This window comes from Macaca thibetana, chromosome 3 (genome assembly GCF_024542745.1).
Source record: "Macaca thibetana thibetana isolate TM-01 chromosome 3, ASM2454274v1, whole genome shotgun sequence".
NCBI classification, from domain to species: domain Eukaryota; kingdom Metazoa; phylum Chordata; class Mammalia; order Primates; family Cercopithecidae; genus Macaca; species Macaca thibetana.
In genome coordinates this window covers 97,487,601-97,503,846 of record NC_065580.1, presented here as the reverse complement: position 1 = coordinate 97,503,846, position 16,246 = coordinate 97,487,601, and the positions used below count along the sequence as shown (strand labels likewise).

The window sequence follows — 16,246 nt, the reverse complement described above, 5'->3', positions numbered from 1 at the left end:
TCCTGCCTCAGCCTCCTGAGTAGCTGGGATTACAGGTGCATGCCACCACGCCTGGCTAATTTTTGTATTTTTAGTAGAGATGGGGTTTCACCATGTTGGTCAGGCTGGTCTCAAACTCCTGACCTCATGATCCACCTGCCTCGGCCTCCCAAACTGGTGGGATTACAGGCGTGAGCCACGGTGCCCAGCTGGGTTTTCAGCTTTAAGATATCTTTTTTGTTGTTGTTGTTGTTTGGCTAACTCCTCCTGGAATCATCTTTCTGGTTTGACTGGTACTTTGTACAGAGCAATGAGGTTTCTCATAGTGGAGTCTTTTCCTGGGCTCTGTTTGGCTCTCAGTAAGGCAGGCCTATACTTTTTCCTCTCCTCTACGGAGAGGGCAATATGCATTAAGCTGAAAAGTCACCTTCTGAAAGTGAGAAAGGGGTTAGATTGCTGCTTCAGAGCTGTGGAATTATTTGGAATGTTTTTCAAATGATTGCTACAAAACAACAAAAAGGTAATCACAAAATGTGTACATCACAACATGCTTTTAAAGACACTATGCATTGTGCTCACATTTCCTTAAATGTTGTTTCCAAAGGTGCTCAGCCTTTAGCCCAGCTGGAATCTCCAGGAAGACGCAGAGACAGTTTGGCAAAAAAGAAACAGGGGAGGAGGGGGCCACGAAAGTAGAAAGCAGCCCCTAAGTTAAAGATCAGCCCTCAGTTAAAGATCAGCTCCAGGCAGGCCAGCCTCAGGCCGAGTCAGGGACAAAGGGAGGAGCAGCAGCAGGGTAGGACTGGGGTGTTCTACATCTCATTCAGGTCAAGCAGAGTCTGGTACAGCATCCTTTGTGCAGAGAGGTTCTCCTCTTTGTTGCGTTTCAGTTTATCTTCCAAAGTCATCAGTTACCTTTTCCAGCTTGGCTACCAGTCTCTCAGTAAACTCAGCAGGGGTCTCTGCCCCCTTGAGTTCATCGGTGAGAATCTTGATCTCTTCCTCATATATGTCTTCTTTTTGAGAGTACTTTTCTTCAGCATCACGTAGACACTTCAGGTTCTGGTCCATCAGTCTGATCTGCTCATCTGTCTCTTGTCAGTGGGACTCTGCCAGCTCAGCTCATTCGTCTGTGCATTCCAAGTCTCCTTCAATGATCACCAACTTACGAGCCACCTCTTCATACTTCCTATCTGCCTCTTCTGCAATATGCTTAGCTTCTTTGAGTTGTATTTCCTTGAGTTTCATCTTTTTTTTGTTTGTTTGAGATGGAGTCTCGCTCTGTCGCCAGGCTGGAGTGCAGTGGTGCGATCTCAGCTCACTGCAACCTCCGCCTCCTGGGTTCAAGCGATTTTCCTGCCTCAGCCTCCCAAGTAGTTGGGACTACAGGCATGTGACACCACACCCAGCTAATTTTTTGTATTTTTAGTGGAGACGGGGATTCACCTTGTTGGCCAGGATGGTCTCAATCTCTTGACCTCGTGATTCGCCCGGCTTGGCCTCCCAAAGTGCTGGGATTACAGGTGTGAGCCACTGCGCCTGGCCCTTTTCTTCATCTTTTAAGGCCTGGTTTTCAATAACTTTCATACCTCTTTCACTGTCATCGGCAACTTTTTCCGCTTCTTCCAGCTTTTGCAGGGTAGTGGTCAGGCACTCCTGAGCATGGTCCAGCTCCTCTTCAACCTGCTGGATCCTAAGGTTCAAGGAGGCCACCTCAACCTCAGTCTGTTCCCGGGGCCCACCTTTCTCCCCCAACTTCTCACTGGAGGTGCTCAGCTCTCTCCTCTGCATCATCTGCCTGCTGCTGCAGAACCTGGATCTTGCACTTCACTTCCTCCATGGTGGTGATCCCAGCCATGGTGCCCACCCAGCTACTGCTCGCACTCTGGTTCCTGCCTCTTCTGCTCAGCATTGCAGCTGCTTCTCCTTTCTTTTATTTTCTGTATTAAGTTTTGTTTCCTTTTGTTTTTAAAGCAACAGATGAAAGGAGATAAAAATGTCAAGGAAATACTGACTTGAACTTTATAAATATTGGTTCTGAGTGGGGATGATAAAGCAGATAAAAAAGGGAACTGAAGTATGACTGAAGGAATCAGATTTCTCTAACCTTGATTTTCAAATGGTGCATTCCGTGGATATAATTATAAGTAGCAAGATTCTTTAGCATTTGGAGTTAAATTGTGAGGAAGTTATCAGGGCACATTTTGTGTTCTTCATTACTTTGAGAAACTTTTCTGAGGTTCATTGAGAAAAATATTTTTGAACTCTGTGAAATCCGAGTAACTCTGGAGGAAAAGCAAATTGAGTAAGTTGTTCTTTCCTCTCTGAGGTTTGATAAGGTGTAAAAATGTATTTAACAAAGGCAACTTCTTTTTCCTTAGAAAAGGTTTTTTAAAGTTTTTTTTTAAAGAAGTTTTTTTAACCCTGAAAAAGTTATTTTTAAAAAAAATTCAATTCAGTGTGTTAATTTTATCCTCTCTATAAATACATTTTTTGAATATTTAAGGTAACAGTTTCAGAAACATAACTGAATAGCTTGCTTGAACAAAGAGTTTGAATCTATGATGAACTAAATTATGTCTTCCCAAGTAGTCCACTTAGACACTGACTTGTTACCCTCTTTCTCAAGTCCAGTTTTTCTGAGACTAGACCAGTTACATTAGGATCACTTTGGGTCTTTAGGTGTGATTATTGTATTGTGATAATGCTAAAAATATTCATTCTTTTTATAGATACAAACTGAAGTGTTAGTGGATAAAATGTCAAGATATTTGGGATTATTTTAAACATAAATTAGGATGAAGGGTAAGCGAGTGGCAATGTAGATGAAACAAGACTGGCCATATGTTTATTTATGGAAGGTGGATGAGGAGTATGTGGGTAATATTATAGTATTCTCTCTAATTTAGTTTAGGTTTAAAATTTCTATTGCAAATAGTTAAAAGAATCACTTGTGGTCTTGTTGAAAATTCAGATTCCTGAACTCCACCACAGATCTCTTAAGTCAGAGTCTCAAGGATGAAAGATAGGAAATGGCTTTTAAAGTAGTCCACTTTTGCTCACTGAGGTTTGAGGATCACTGGTAAAAAATTTCCTTGTGTACCTCACTCATTGTGTATTCATGTCATCCACGTATATATTTCGTGGTTTTCATCATTCACCCTATTTTTCCAATTGCAGAATGCAATAGCAAATTAAAGCAATTATACTGAATTTGGATAATTCAAACTTTAAAATTTTGTTTCAAAGGGTTCATAAAGTGAAGCCAAATAAAATTTTAAAAACCTTTATTTTAAGCTGTATTTATCTGAAATAATCAGATAAATACGTTGGCTTTTTTTCCACTTTCAGCTGGGAATGGATTACTTTTGTGAATGTCTTAAATTTCTTCTCTTACCAGGGCATCAGCATCCTATTCCAGACATCTACTTGCTTTCAACAGTAGTTCCTTGTTCTTTCTCAGATGTACCATATTACCAGGCACCTCTGAGACTTTACCCATGGGATTCCCTCTAATTGAAACATTCATCAATCCCCTCTTTACCTGGTTAATTTCTATACCTTCACCCCACCGCTAACACCCTCACTTATTCAGGGAGGCCGTAATTGTATTTGTAAGGTTGGATGGCATTCTATTCTTTTGTGGTTCCATAATATGCTGTAATACGATGGTGCTACAATGCTGAACATGCTATACAGCACTTTACACTTTATCATAAGACTCTATTTTTCTGCCCTCCTCTCTCTCCTCAGCTAGACCATAAAGTCAGTTGGTTAAGGATTGTGTTTTTTATGATCATATCTCCACCGCTGTGTACTGTGCCTGGCACACAGGAAATATTTACTGAATACATGACGAACAGCTGAATGAGTTCACAAAAAGCTACCTAACATGCCCAAGCATCTTAGGAAGTGTCACAGTCATTCTTTAAGGCAAAAAGAAAGAAAGAGAAAAAAGCTTCCTGGATATAAGACACACTTCTTGGTCATATAGATCTTGGAAAAAAGTTCCTGAAAGGAGGACTAAACTGTAGCAAGAATTTGTCTTGGGTATATTAATACTGATAATCACTTTGCTTCTATGCTTAGCCTTTTTCATGTATCTTTATTAATTTCTCATAATTAAATTATATCTCTTGACCCAAATTTTTTTGAATATTTTATTGTGAAAAATTTCAAATGTCCAAAAGAGTCAAAAGAGTTGTGTAGACTGGGCACGGTGGTTCACATTTGTAATCTCAGCACTTTTGGAGACTGAGGCAGGCAGATCACTTGAGGCCAAGAATTTGAAACTAGCCTGGCCAACATAGCCGTATTAGTCCGTTTTAACACTGCTGATAAAGACATACCTGGGACTGGGCAATTTACAAAAGAAAGAGGTTTAATGGACTCACAGTTCCATGTGACTGGGGAGGCCTCACAATCATGGCAGGAGGTGAAAGGCATGTCTCACATGGCGGCAGACAAGAGAAGAGAATGAGAGCCAAGTGAAAGGGGTTTCCTCTTATAAAACCATCAGCTCTGGTGAGACTTTTTACTACCATGAGAACAGTATGGGGGAAACCACCCCCATGATTCGATTATCTCCTACTTGGTCCATCCCACAACACAAGAGAATTATGGGACCTACAATTCAAGATGAGATTTGGGTGCAGACCCAGCCAAACCACATAAATAGCGAAAACCCATCTCTACTAAAAATACAAAAAACTAGCCAGGCCTGGTGGCTCATACCTCGAATCCCAGCTACTTGGGAGGCTGAGGCACAAGAATCGCTTGAACCCTGGAGGCAGAGGTTGAGGTGGGCTGAGATTGTGCCACTGTACTCCAGCCTGGGCAACTGAGCAAGAATCTATCTCAAAAAAAAAAAAAAAAAAAAATTGTGTAGTTGTGTCGTGTACCCATACATCCATGACCAGGATTGTACAGTTAAAACACAGTGCCCCAAACGTCTTAGTATAGTTTTAAGTTTTAATAATTTCAGAAGCATAAATGCTACAAACTTATAAAACACCCTTTAAATATTTCAATGTATTTCATACTTATTTAATTTTGTGAAATTTTTTTCCCCAGTGGATGAGATTCTTTTTTAAAAAATACATCCCTTCAAGCATTTGTTCTTTGAGTTACAAACAATCCATTATACTTCATAAGTTATTTTAAAATGAACATTTAAGTTATTATTGACTATAGTCACCCTGTTGTGCTATCAAATAGTAGGTCTTATTCATTCATTCCATTTTTTTTGCACTCATTAACCATCCTCATCTCCCCCCATTCCCCCACTATCTTTCCCAGCCTCTGGCAACCATTTTTCTACTCTCTGTGTCCATGAGTTCAATTGTTTTGATGTTTAGATCCCAGAAATAAGTGAGAACATATAATGTTTGTCTTTCTGTGCCTGGCTTGTTTTCCTTAACGTAATGATCTCCAGTTCCATCCATGTTGCAAATGACTGGATATCATTCTTTTTTATGACTGAATAGTACTTCATTTTGTGTAAGTACCACATTTTCTTTTTTTTTTTTTTTTTGAGACGGAGTTTTGTATTTGTTGCCCGGGCTGTAGTGCAATGGTGCAATCTTAGCCCACCACAGCCTCTGCCTCATGGGTTCAAGCGATTCTCCTGTCTCAGCCTCCCGAGTAGCTGGGATTACAAGCATACACCACCACGCCCGGCTACTAATTTTTGTATTTTTAGTAGAGATGGGATTTCACCATGTTGACCAGGCTGGTCTCGAACTCCTGACCTCGTGATCCACCTGCCTCGGACTCCCAAAGTGCTGGGATTACAGGCGTGAGTCACTGTGCCCAGCCAAATACCACATTTTCTTTATCCATTCATCTGCTGATGGACACTTAAGTTGCTTCCAAATGTTAGCTATTGTAAACAGTGCTGCAGCAAACATAGGGGTGCAGATACCTCTTTGATATAATGATTTCCTTTCTTTGGGGGATATACCCAGCAATGGAATTGCTGAATCCTATGGTAGCTCAATGATCAGTTTTTTGAGGAACCTCCAAATTCTCCCTAGTGATTGTACTAATTTACATTCCCACCAACAGAATACAAGGGTTCCCTTTTATCCACATCCTCACAAGCATTTGTTATTGCCTGTCTTTTGTATATAAGCCATTTTAACAGGGGTGAGATGGTATCTCATCATAGTTTTGATTTGCATTTCTCTGATGATCAGTAATGTTGAGCACCATTTCATATGCTTCTTTGCCATTCGTATGTCTTCTTTTGAGATATGTCTGTTCAAATGTTTTGCCCATTTTTTGATTGGATTATTAGATTTTTTCCTATAGAGTTTTATGAGCTCCTTATATATTCTGGCTATTAATCCCCTATAGAGGAGTATTTTGAAAATATTTTCTCCCATTCTGTGGGTTGTCTCTTCATTTTGTTGATTGTATTCTTTGCTGTGCAGAAGCTTTTTAACTTGATGTTATCTCATTTGTCCATGTTTGTTTTGGTTGCCTGTACTTGTAGGACTCAAGAAATTTTTGCCCAGACCAATGTCCTAGAGATTTTCCCCAATTTTGACTTGAAGCAGTTTCATAGTTTCAGGTCTTAGATTTAAGTCTTTTTATTTTATTTTATTTTATTTTATTTTATTTTATTTTATTGAGATGGAGAATCACTCTGTCACCCAGGCTGGAGTGCAGTGGCACAATCTTGGCTCACCACAAACTCCTTCTGCGAGGTTCAAGCAATTCTCCTGCCTCAGCCTCCCAAGTAGCTGGGACTACAGGTGCCCACCACCATGCCTAGCTAATTTTTTTGTATTTTTAGTAGAGACAGAGTTTTACCATATTGGTCAGATTGGTCTTGAACTCTTGACCTCCAGTGACCCACCTGCCTCAGCCTCCCAAAGTGCTGGGATTACAGGTGTGAGCCACCTCGCCCGGCCAGATTTAAGTATTTTAATCCACTCTTTTTATTTGATTTTTTTGTATGGTGAGAGATAGGGGTCTAGTTTCATTCTTCTGCATATGGATATCCAGTTTTCCCAGTGCCATCTATTGAAGAGACTGTCTTTTCCTTAGTGTATGTTCTTGGTACTTTTGTCAAACATGACTTCACTCTAGGCGTGTGAATTTGTTTCTGGGTTCTCTATTCTGTTCCATTGGGCTATTGTCTTTTTTTGTGCCAGTAGCATGCTGTTTTGGTTACTATAGCTCTGTAGGGTAATTCAAAGTCAGGTAATGTAATTCCTCCAGTTTTGTTCCTTTTGCTTAGGATAGCTTTGGCTATTCTGGGGCTTTTGTGGTTCCATATAAATTTTATAATTTTTTTTATTCTGGGGAGGGATATCATTAGTATTTTGATAGGGATTGCATTGAATCTGTAGATTGCTTTGGATGGTATGGACATTGTAACAATATTGATTCTTCCAATCCATGAACATGGAATATTTTTCCATTTTTTGGTGTCCCCTTCAATTTCTTTCAGTATTTTGTAGTTTTCATTATAGAGATCTTTCACTTCTTTGGCTAAGTTAATTTCTGGGTCATTTTATGTGTATAAGTGGGATTACTTTTTAAATTTCTTTTTCACATTGTTCACCTATGGCATGTAGAAATGCTACTGATTTTTGTATGTTGATTTTGTATCCTGCAAATTTACTGAATTTCTCAGTTCTAATAGTTTTCTTGTGGAGTCTTTAGGAGGTTTTTCCAAATATAAGATTATATCATCTGCAAAAAGGATAATTTGACTTCTTCCTTTCTAATTTGAATGCCCTTTATATCTTTCTCTTGTCTGATTGCTCTAGTTAGGATTTCCAGTACTATGTTAAATAACAGTGGTGACAGTGGGCATCTTTGCCATATTCCAGATCTTAGAGGAAAGGCTTTCAGTTTTTCCCTATTCAGTATGATACTGTGGGTCTGTCATATATAGCTTTTATTATGTTGAGATATGTTCCTTCTATCCCCAGGTTTTTGAGGGATTTTATCATAGAGGGATGTTGAACTTTATCAAATGCTTTTTCAGGATCAATTGAAATAATCATGTGGTTTTTATCCTTCATTCTGTTGATATGATGTATCACATTGATTGATTTGCATGTGTTGAACCATTCTTGCATCCAGGGATAAATTCCACTTAGCCATGATCAATGACCTTTCTAATATATTGTTGAATTCTGTTTGCTAGTATTTTCTTGAGGATTTTTTGCATCAATATTCATCAGTAGTTTTTCTTTTTTTGATATGTCTTTGTCTGGTTTTGGTATCAAGGTAATACTGGCCTTCTAGAATGTGTTTGGAAGTATTATTTTGTCTTCTATTTTTTGGAATAATTTGAGAAGGATTGGTATTAATTCTTCTTTAAATGTGTGGTAGAATTCAGTAGTGAAGCCATCAGGTCCTGGGCTTTTCTTTACTGGAAGACTTTTTATTGTGATTTCTTTCTCATTACTTGTTCTTGGTCTGTTTAGGTTTTGGATTTCTTTCTGATTCAGTCTTGGTTGGTTTTATGTATATAGACATTTGTCCATTTCTTCTAGATTTTCCAATTTATTGTCATCTAGTTGCTTATAGTAACCACTGATGATACTTTGAATTTCTGCAGTATCAATTGTAAATGTGTCCTTTTTCATTTTTGATTTTATTTATTTGAATCTTCTGTCTTTTAGTCTGGCTAGAGGTTTGTCAGTTTTGTTTAACTTTTTAAAAAACCAACTTTTTGTTTTATTGATCTTTTGTATTTTTTTTTCTTCATCTCAATTTCATTTATTTCTGTTCTGGTCCTTAGTATTTCTTTTCTTCTACTAATTTTGGGTTTGGTTTGCTCTTGCTTTTCTGTTTCTTAAGATGCATTACTAGATTGTTTATTTGAGGGTTTTGCCCTTTTTTGATGTGGGCACTTATAGCTATAAACTTCCCTCTCAGTATTGTTTTTGCTGTATCCCAGAGGTTTTAGTATTTTGTTTTTCCATTACCATTTGTTTGAAGAAATTTTCCAATTTTTTAAATTTCTTCATTGACTCACTGGTCATTCAGGAGCATATTGTTTAATTTCCATGTATTTGTATAGTTTCCAGAATTCCTCTTGTTATTAATTTCTAGTTATATTCCAGTGTGGTCAGAGAAGATGCTTGATATTATTTCAATTTTTGAATGTTTTCAGAGTTGTTTTGTGACCTAACAGATACTCTATCCTTGAGAATGATCCATGTGCTGAGGAAATGAATGTGTATTCTACAGCTGTTGGATGAAATGTTTCATAAATATCTATTAGATTCACTTGGTCTCTAGTGCAGAGTAAGACTGATGGTGTCTGTTGATTTTTTGTCTGGAAGATCTATTCAATACTGAAAGTGGGGCATTGAAGTCTCTAGCTATTATTGTGTTGGGGTGTATCTCTCTCTTTACCACTAATAATATTTTCTTTATATATTTGGGTGCTCCACTGTTGGGTGCATATATATTTAAAATTGTTATATTATTTTGCTGAGTTGACTCCTTTCTCATTGTATAGTGGCCTTCTTTGTCTCTTCTTAGAGTTTTGGTCTTAAAATCTATTTTGTCTGATATAAGTGTAGCAACTCCTGTTCTTTTTTAGTTTCCATTATCATGGAATATCTTTTTCCATCCCTTTATTTTCAGTCTATGTGTGTTTTTACAGGTGAAGTGTTTTTTTTTTGTTTGTTTGTTTTGTTTTTTTGTAGGCAACAGATTGATGGGTCTTGTTTTTTCATCTAGCCAGTCTACGTATTTTCGTAAGACAGTTTAGTCCATTTACTTTCAATGTTATTATAAGGACTTACTGCTATCATTTTGCTATTTGTAGTTTAGTTGTTTTGTGGTCTTCTCTTCCTTCTTTCTTTCCTTCCTCGTTTAATGAAGGTGATTTTCTCTGGTGATATGATTTGGGCTCTTACTTTTTATATTTTGTGTATCCATTGTATGTTTTTTGGTTTGAGGTTAAAATGAGGTTTACAAGTACTATCTTATAACCCATTTATTTTAGCTTGATAAAAATTTAACAATGTTTGCATAAATAAGCAGACAAGCAAAAAGAAAATTAATAGGCTGAGTGTGGTAGCTCATGCCTGTAATCCCAGCACTTTAGGAGGCTGAGGTGGGTGGATCATTTGAGATCAGGAGTTCAAGACCAGCCTGGCCAACATAGTGAAACCCCGGCTCTACTAAAAATAGACAAATTAGCCAGGCATGGTGGTGTGTAGCTGTAATCCCAGCTACTCAGGAGGCTGAGGCAGGAGAATCTCTTGAACCCAGGAGGCAGAGGTTCAGTGAGGCAAGATCGTGCCACTGCGCTCCAGCCTAGATGACACAGTGAGACTCCATTTCAAAAAAAAAGGAAATTAATAAAAACTCTTTGACTTGACTTCATCTCCCCACTTTTTGACTTTTTGTTGTTTCTATTTATTTATTTATTTGAGACAGGGTCTTGCTCTGTTGCCCAGGCTACAGTGCAATGGCATGATCTTGACTTACTGCGACCTCTGCCTCCAAGGCTCAAACAATCCTGCCATCTCATCCTCCCCAGTAGCTGAGACCACACAGCTGCACACCACCACACTCAGCTTATTTTTAAAAATTCTTTGGAGAGACAGGGTTTTGCCATGTTGCCCAGGCTGGTCTTGAACTCCTGGCCTCAAGTGATCCACCCTCCTTGACCTCCCAAAGTACTGGGATTACAGGCATGAGCCACGGTGCTGAGCCAGTTGTTTTTATATATATATAATTGCACTATGTCTTGAAAAGTTGTTGTAGTTACCATTTTTGATTGGTTCATTGTTTAGTCTCTCTACTTAGCATAAGAGTATAACAGTTACAGTGTTATAATATTCTGTGTTTTTTTGTGTACTTACTATTACCACTGAGTTTTGTACCTTCTGGTGATTGCTTATTGTTCATTAATGTCCTTTTCTTTCTGAGTCAAGTACTCCCTGTAACGTTTCTTGTAGGACAGGTCTGGTGTTGATGAAATTCCTCAGCTTTTGTTTGTCTGGGAAAGTCTTATTTCTCCTTTGTGTTTGAACAATATTTTAACCAAATATACTATTCTAGGGTAAAAGTTTTTTTTTTTTTTCTTCAGCACTTTAAATATGTCATGTCACTCTGTCCTGGGTTGTGTGGTTTCCATGGAAAAGTCTGATGCCAGACATATTAGAGCTCCGTTTTATTCTATTTGTTTCTTTTCTCTTACTTCTTTTACAATTCTTTCTTTATCCTTGACTTTTGGGAGTTTGAATATTAAATGCCTTGAGGTAGTCTTCTTTGGGTTAAATCTGCTTGGTGTTGTATGAGTTTCTTATATGTAGATATCGATATTTTTCTCTGGGTTTAGGAAATTCTCCGTTATTGTCTCCTTGAATAAACTTTCTACCACTATCTGTTTCTCTACCTCCTCTTTAAAGCCAATAACTCATAGATTTGCCCTATTGAAGCTATTTTCTAGGTCCTGTAGACATGCTTCATTGTTTTTTATTATTTTTTTCTTTTGTCTCCTCTGTATATTTTCAAATAGGCCGTCTTCAAGCTCACTAATTCTTTCTTCTGCTTGATCGGTTCTGCTATTAAAGGACTCTAGTGCATTCTTCAGTATGCCAATTGCATTTTTCAGCTCCAGAATTTCTGCTTGGTTCTTTTTTGTTATTTCAGTCTCTTTATTAAATTTATCTGATAGAATTTTGAATGTCTTCTCTGTGTTAACTTGAATTTCTTTGAGTTTCCTCAACACAGCTATTTTGAATTCTCTGTCTGGAAGGTCTCATATCTCCGTTTCTCCAGGATTGGTCTCTGGTGCCTTATTTGGTTCATTTGGTGAGGTCATGTTTTCCTGGATGGTATTGATGCTAGTAGATGTTCTTTGGTGTCTGGGCATTGAAGAGTTAAGTATTTGTTGTAGTCTTCACTGTCTGGGGTTACTTGTACCCATCCTTCTTGGGAAGGCTTTCCAGATATTTTAAAGGACTTGAGTGTTGTGATTTTAGGGGGTACCCCAAGCCCAGTAACACTATGGTTCTTGCAGACTTGTAGAGGTACCGCCTTGATGGGTCTTGGACAAGATCGAGAGAATTCTCTGGATTACCAGGCAGAGACTCTTGATCTCTTCTCTTACTTTCTCCCAAACGTACAGAGTCTCTCTCTCTCTCCCTCTCTGTTCTGAGCCTCCTAAAGCTATCGGTGGAGGGACACAAGCACCTCTGTGGCCACCAACATTATGACTGGGTTGGGTCAGGCTTGAAGCCAGCACAGCACTGGGTCTTGCCCAAGGCCCACCACTATAACTACTTTCTGGAAACTGCCTATATTTGCTCAAGGCGCTGGGGCTCTACAATCAGCCAGTGGCAAAGCTAGCCAGTCCTGTCTCCTTTCCTTCAGGGCAGCAAGGTTCCCCAAGTTCCTGTGGGTCCAGTGATGCCATCTGGGAGTTTGGGACCAGAGTAAAAAACCTTAGAAGTCTATCTGGTGTTTTATTTACTGTGGCTGAGCTGGCACTCAAACCACAAGATGCAGTCCTTCCCACTCTTCCTTCCCCTTTCCAAAGGAGGAGCCTCACCCCGTAGCCACTACCACCACAGGCTACCAGGAATACTGTCAGACTACTGCTGATGTTCCCTTAAGGACCAAAGGCTCTTGAGTCAGCTTGTAGTGAATGCTGCCTGGTGTGGGACTCACCCTTCAGGGCAGTGGACTCCCTGCTGGCCCAGGGCAGATCCAGAAAAGCCATCCAAGAATCAAGTCCTGGAATCAGGGACCCCAAGAACTCCTTTGGTGCTCTACCCCTCATGTTCATGCTGTTACCTGCAGCCAGCAAGTCTCAGAGGCTCATCCAAGACCCTTGATGTAGTACCTGAGTATCACTGCTGGTTATTCAGGGCCCAAGGGCTCTTTAGTTAGCAGGTGATAAATGCTGCCAGGACCGGGTCCTTTCCTTCAAGGAAGTGGTTTCCCTTCTGGCCCAGGGTGTATGTAGAAATGTCATCTGGGAGCTAGGGCCTGGAATGGGGACCTCATGACTGACCAGCGCTCCTGTCCTACTGTGGCTGAGCTGGTATCCAAGATGTGAGACAAAGTCCTCCCCACTCTTCCCTCTCCTCTCCTCAAGCAGAAGAAAGAGGGGGATCTCTTTTGGAGCTGTGAGCTGTGCAGCCTGGGGTTAGGGGATGGATGATGCCAGCACTCGCTTGGCTGCCCCAGCTGGTGTCTCACTATGTTGCATGCCCCTCCAGTTTACTATCTCTGGGCCTAGTTCAACATTAGGACTCATCTACAAGTTGCAGTCTTTATGGCCTAGACTGCCTTTCAGGTTTATTTGGAGACACAGAGTACTGGTCGGCAGTGGCGAGGTTTGTGGGAACTCAAGTTCTGACCACTGGGATCAGTGATTCTCTTCTGGCTAGGGCTGGTTTAAATGCTCCCTTTGTGGGTGAGTGTCAGTTTGGTCTAGTTTTCCGTTCTGCTCTACCAGGACAGCACTGAGTTCAGTGCCTCACAATTGCTGTGTTCTCCCTCCCCTAGTGCCCAGAAACACTCTCTGTACCACACCTCCACTGCCAGGATTGGGGAGGTGGCATCAGGGATTCAAGACTGTGTTTTCTATCTCTTCAATGCCTCTTTCAATGATATGAAGTTAAAACCAGGTACTATGAGTGCTTACCTGATTTTTGGCTTTTATGAAGATTTTTTTTTTGTGTGTGTAGATAGTTGTTCAGTTGGTGTTCTTGTGGAGGGGATAATCTGTGAAGCCTTTTATTCCACCATCTTGCTCTACTTCCTCCCTAATTTTGTGAATTTGGAGTTATAAAATTTTAATTTTAGCTTTTTGTTTTGGCATCTTCAGAAGGCTGAAAGAAAAAAATAAAATTAGCAATTTATTAGTCAAAATTTACAAAACTAAACAAGCTAAACATTTAAATAAACTTTCAAATGATTTAAGAAGCTTGTATCATTTATATTTCTGAAATTATTAAAGTTGAAAACTATAGTTAGGATACTATCAACAGAGTGAAAAGGCAACCCATGGAATGGAAGAAAATATTTGCAAATCTTGTATCTGATAAGGGGTTAAATAGCCAGAATATGTAAATAGCTCCTACAGTTCAACAATTGAACAACCAGACCACCAGATTAAAAAATGGACAAAGAACTTGAATAAACATTTTTCCAAAGAAAATATACAAGTGACCAATAAGCATATGAAATTATGCTCAAAATCTTTAATCATTAGGGAAATGCAAATCAAAACTACAAAGAGATACTACTTCATACCTACTAAGATGGCTATAATAATAATATAACAAAATAGAAAATAACAAGTGTTGGCAAATTTGTGGAGATACCTTGGAACCCTTGTGCATTGCTGATGGGAACATAAAATGGTGCAGCCACTATGGAAACCAGTATGGTAGTTCTTCAAAAAATTAGAGATAGAATAACCATATGGCCCAGCAATTCTACTTCTGGATATATACCCAAAAGATGCAAAAGCAGGGACTCAAATAGATATTTGTTCACTCATGTTTATAGCAGCATTATTTGTAATAGCTAAAATGTGGAAGCACCTGAACTGTCTATACACGGATAAATGGATAAACAAGATGTGGCATATACATACAATGGAATATTGCTCAGCCTTAAAAAGGAAATTCTGGTGCATATTACAATATGGATGAACCTTGAAGATATTATGCTAAGTGAAGTAAGCTACACAAAAGGACAAATACTGAATTATTTCACTTATACAAGATACCTAGAGTAGTCAAATTCATAGCGATAGAAAGTAGAGTGGTTACCAGGGGCTGGAGGAAGGGGTTCTGGGGAGTTATTGTTTAATGGATATGGAATTTAAGTTTGGGAAGATGAAAAAGTTCTGCAGATTGATGGTGGTGATAAGGTTGCACACTAGTGTGAATTTATTTAAAACCACTGAACTGTATATCTATAAATGGTTATAGGTAAATTTTATGTATAGATTTTACTACAACTAAAAAATGCTATTTTTGAAATGTTGAGCAAATTTTTAATAATATAGTAAAGCAAAGTTTTCTGTCATAATATTAATATTGAAAAAGGGGGAACCCTCAAAAATTACCAGGGAAATATATACATTGGTTCCTCTTAAAGAAGATAGGGAATTGTCAAACAACTGAGTCAGACAACGGTTTAGTTTAGTTCGTGACCGTTTGCTGTGGTAAAGTGCATATGGAAAGAAAGTAATGGAGAACAGTTGCTGACTCTGGTAAATTCTTTCTATATATTCCCATTAATTTATCCCTCTCTCTTTTTTATTTCTTTTTTGTCAGTTTGAATGTCTTCAGACGTGAATAGCTATTCCATGGATTGCAAGTAACAGCACCTTTGGATTGCAAGTAACAGCACTTTCACCAAAGGCAGAATTTGTATGTATTGTAATTTAGAAAAAAGACAATGTAGCTCCCTAGTGTAAATTGCCATGACTGCCATGGTTATACTTCTTAGAGTTGCGGGCAAATAATATTGAGATTATTATGAAATCACTGTTTTGGCCTTATTGAGTTAGTTTTTTCTGAAAAGATTTCAAATTGAACTTATTATTTAAAATCTCACAAAAGTATTTAGTGTGCAGTAACTGCTACAGTGATGCTGAGCTTAAAGGAAAACAAATTTGGGCATTGTAAATGTATGGATATATAATGTTCAACCTTTATCAAAATTAAAGATCCAGAAGACTAAAATGCAAATTATGTATATAGATAGTCTTGACGACTCTACCATGAAATAAACACTGCCTTAGAGATCACTATCATGTTTCCTTCAGCTTCAAAGCAAGTTGATATGATGTGTTACACTGTCTGCCTTCTACAGGCAGCAATAGGAAATGCAGATATTTTATACTAGTAGGGCTTCCCAAAGAAAAAATGAGAAGATACCAGACGATTAACAGCCATCTCCCCTGTAATCCCAGCACTTTGGGAGGCTGAGGTGGGCAGATCACTTGCGATCAGGAGTTTGAGACCAGACTGGCCAACATGGTGAAACCCCATATCTACTAAAAATACAAAAATTAGCCGGGTGTGGTGGCATGCACCTGTAATCCCAGCTCAGGAAGCTGAGGCATGAGAGTCACTTGAACTCCGGAGCTGGAGGTTGCAGTGAGCCAAAATCATGCCACTGCTCTCCAGCATGGGCAACAGAGTGAGGACCTGTCTGTATTAGTTAGGGTTCTCTAGAGGGACAGAGCTAATAAGACATATATATACACACACATATTTATATGGGAGTTTACTAAGTAGTACTAACTCAC

The 16,246-nt window shown here is 38.8% G+C and overlaps 1 pseudogene; it reads right to left on the bottom strand.

Annotated features, from left to right (window-relative positions):
* Positions 1–791: 791 nt before the first annotated feature.
* On the bottom strand, positions 792–1,837 carry LOC126951380 (tropomyosin alpha-3 chain-like; annotated as a pseudogene).
* Positions 1,838–16,246: the final 14,409 nt, after the last annotated feature.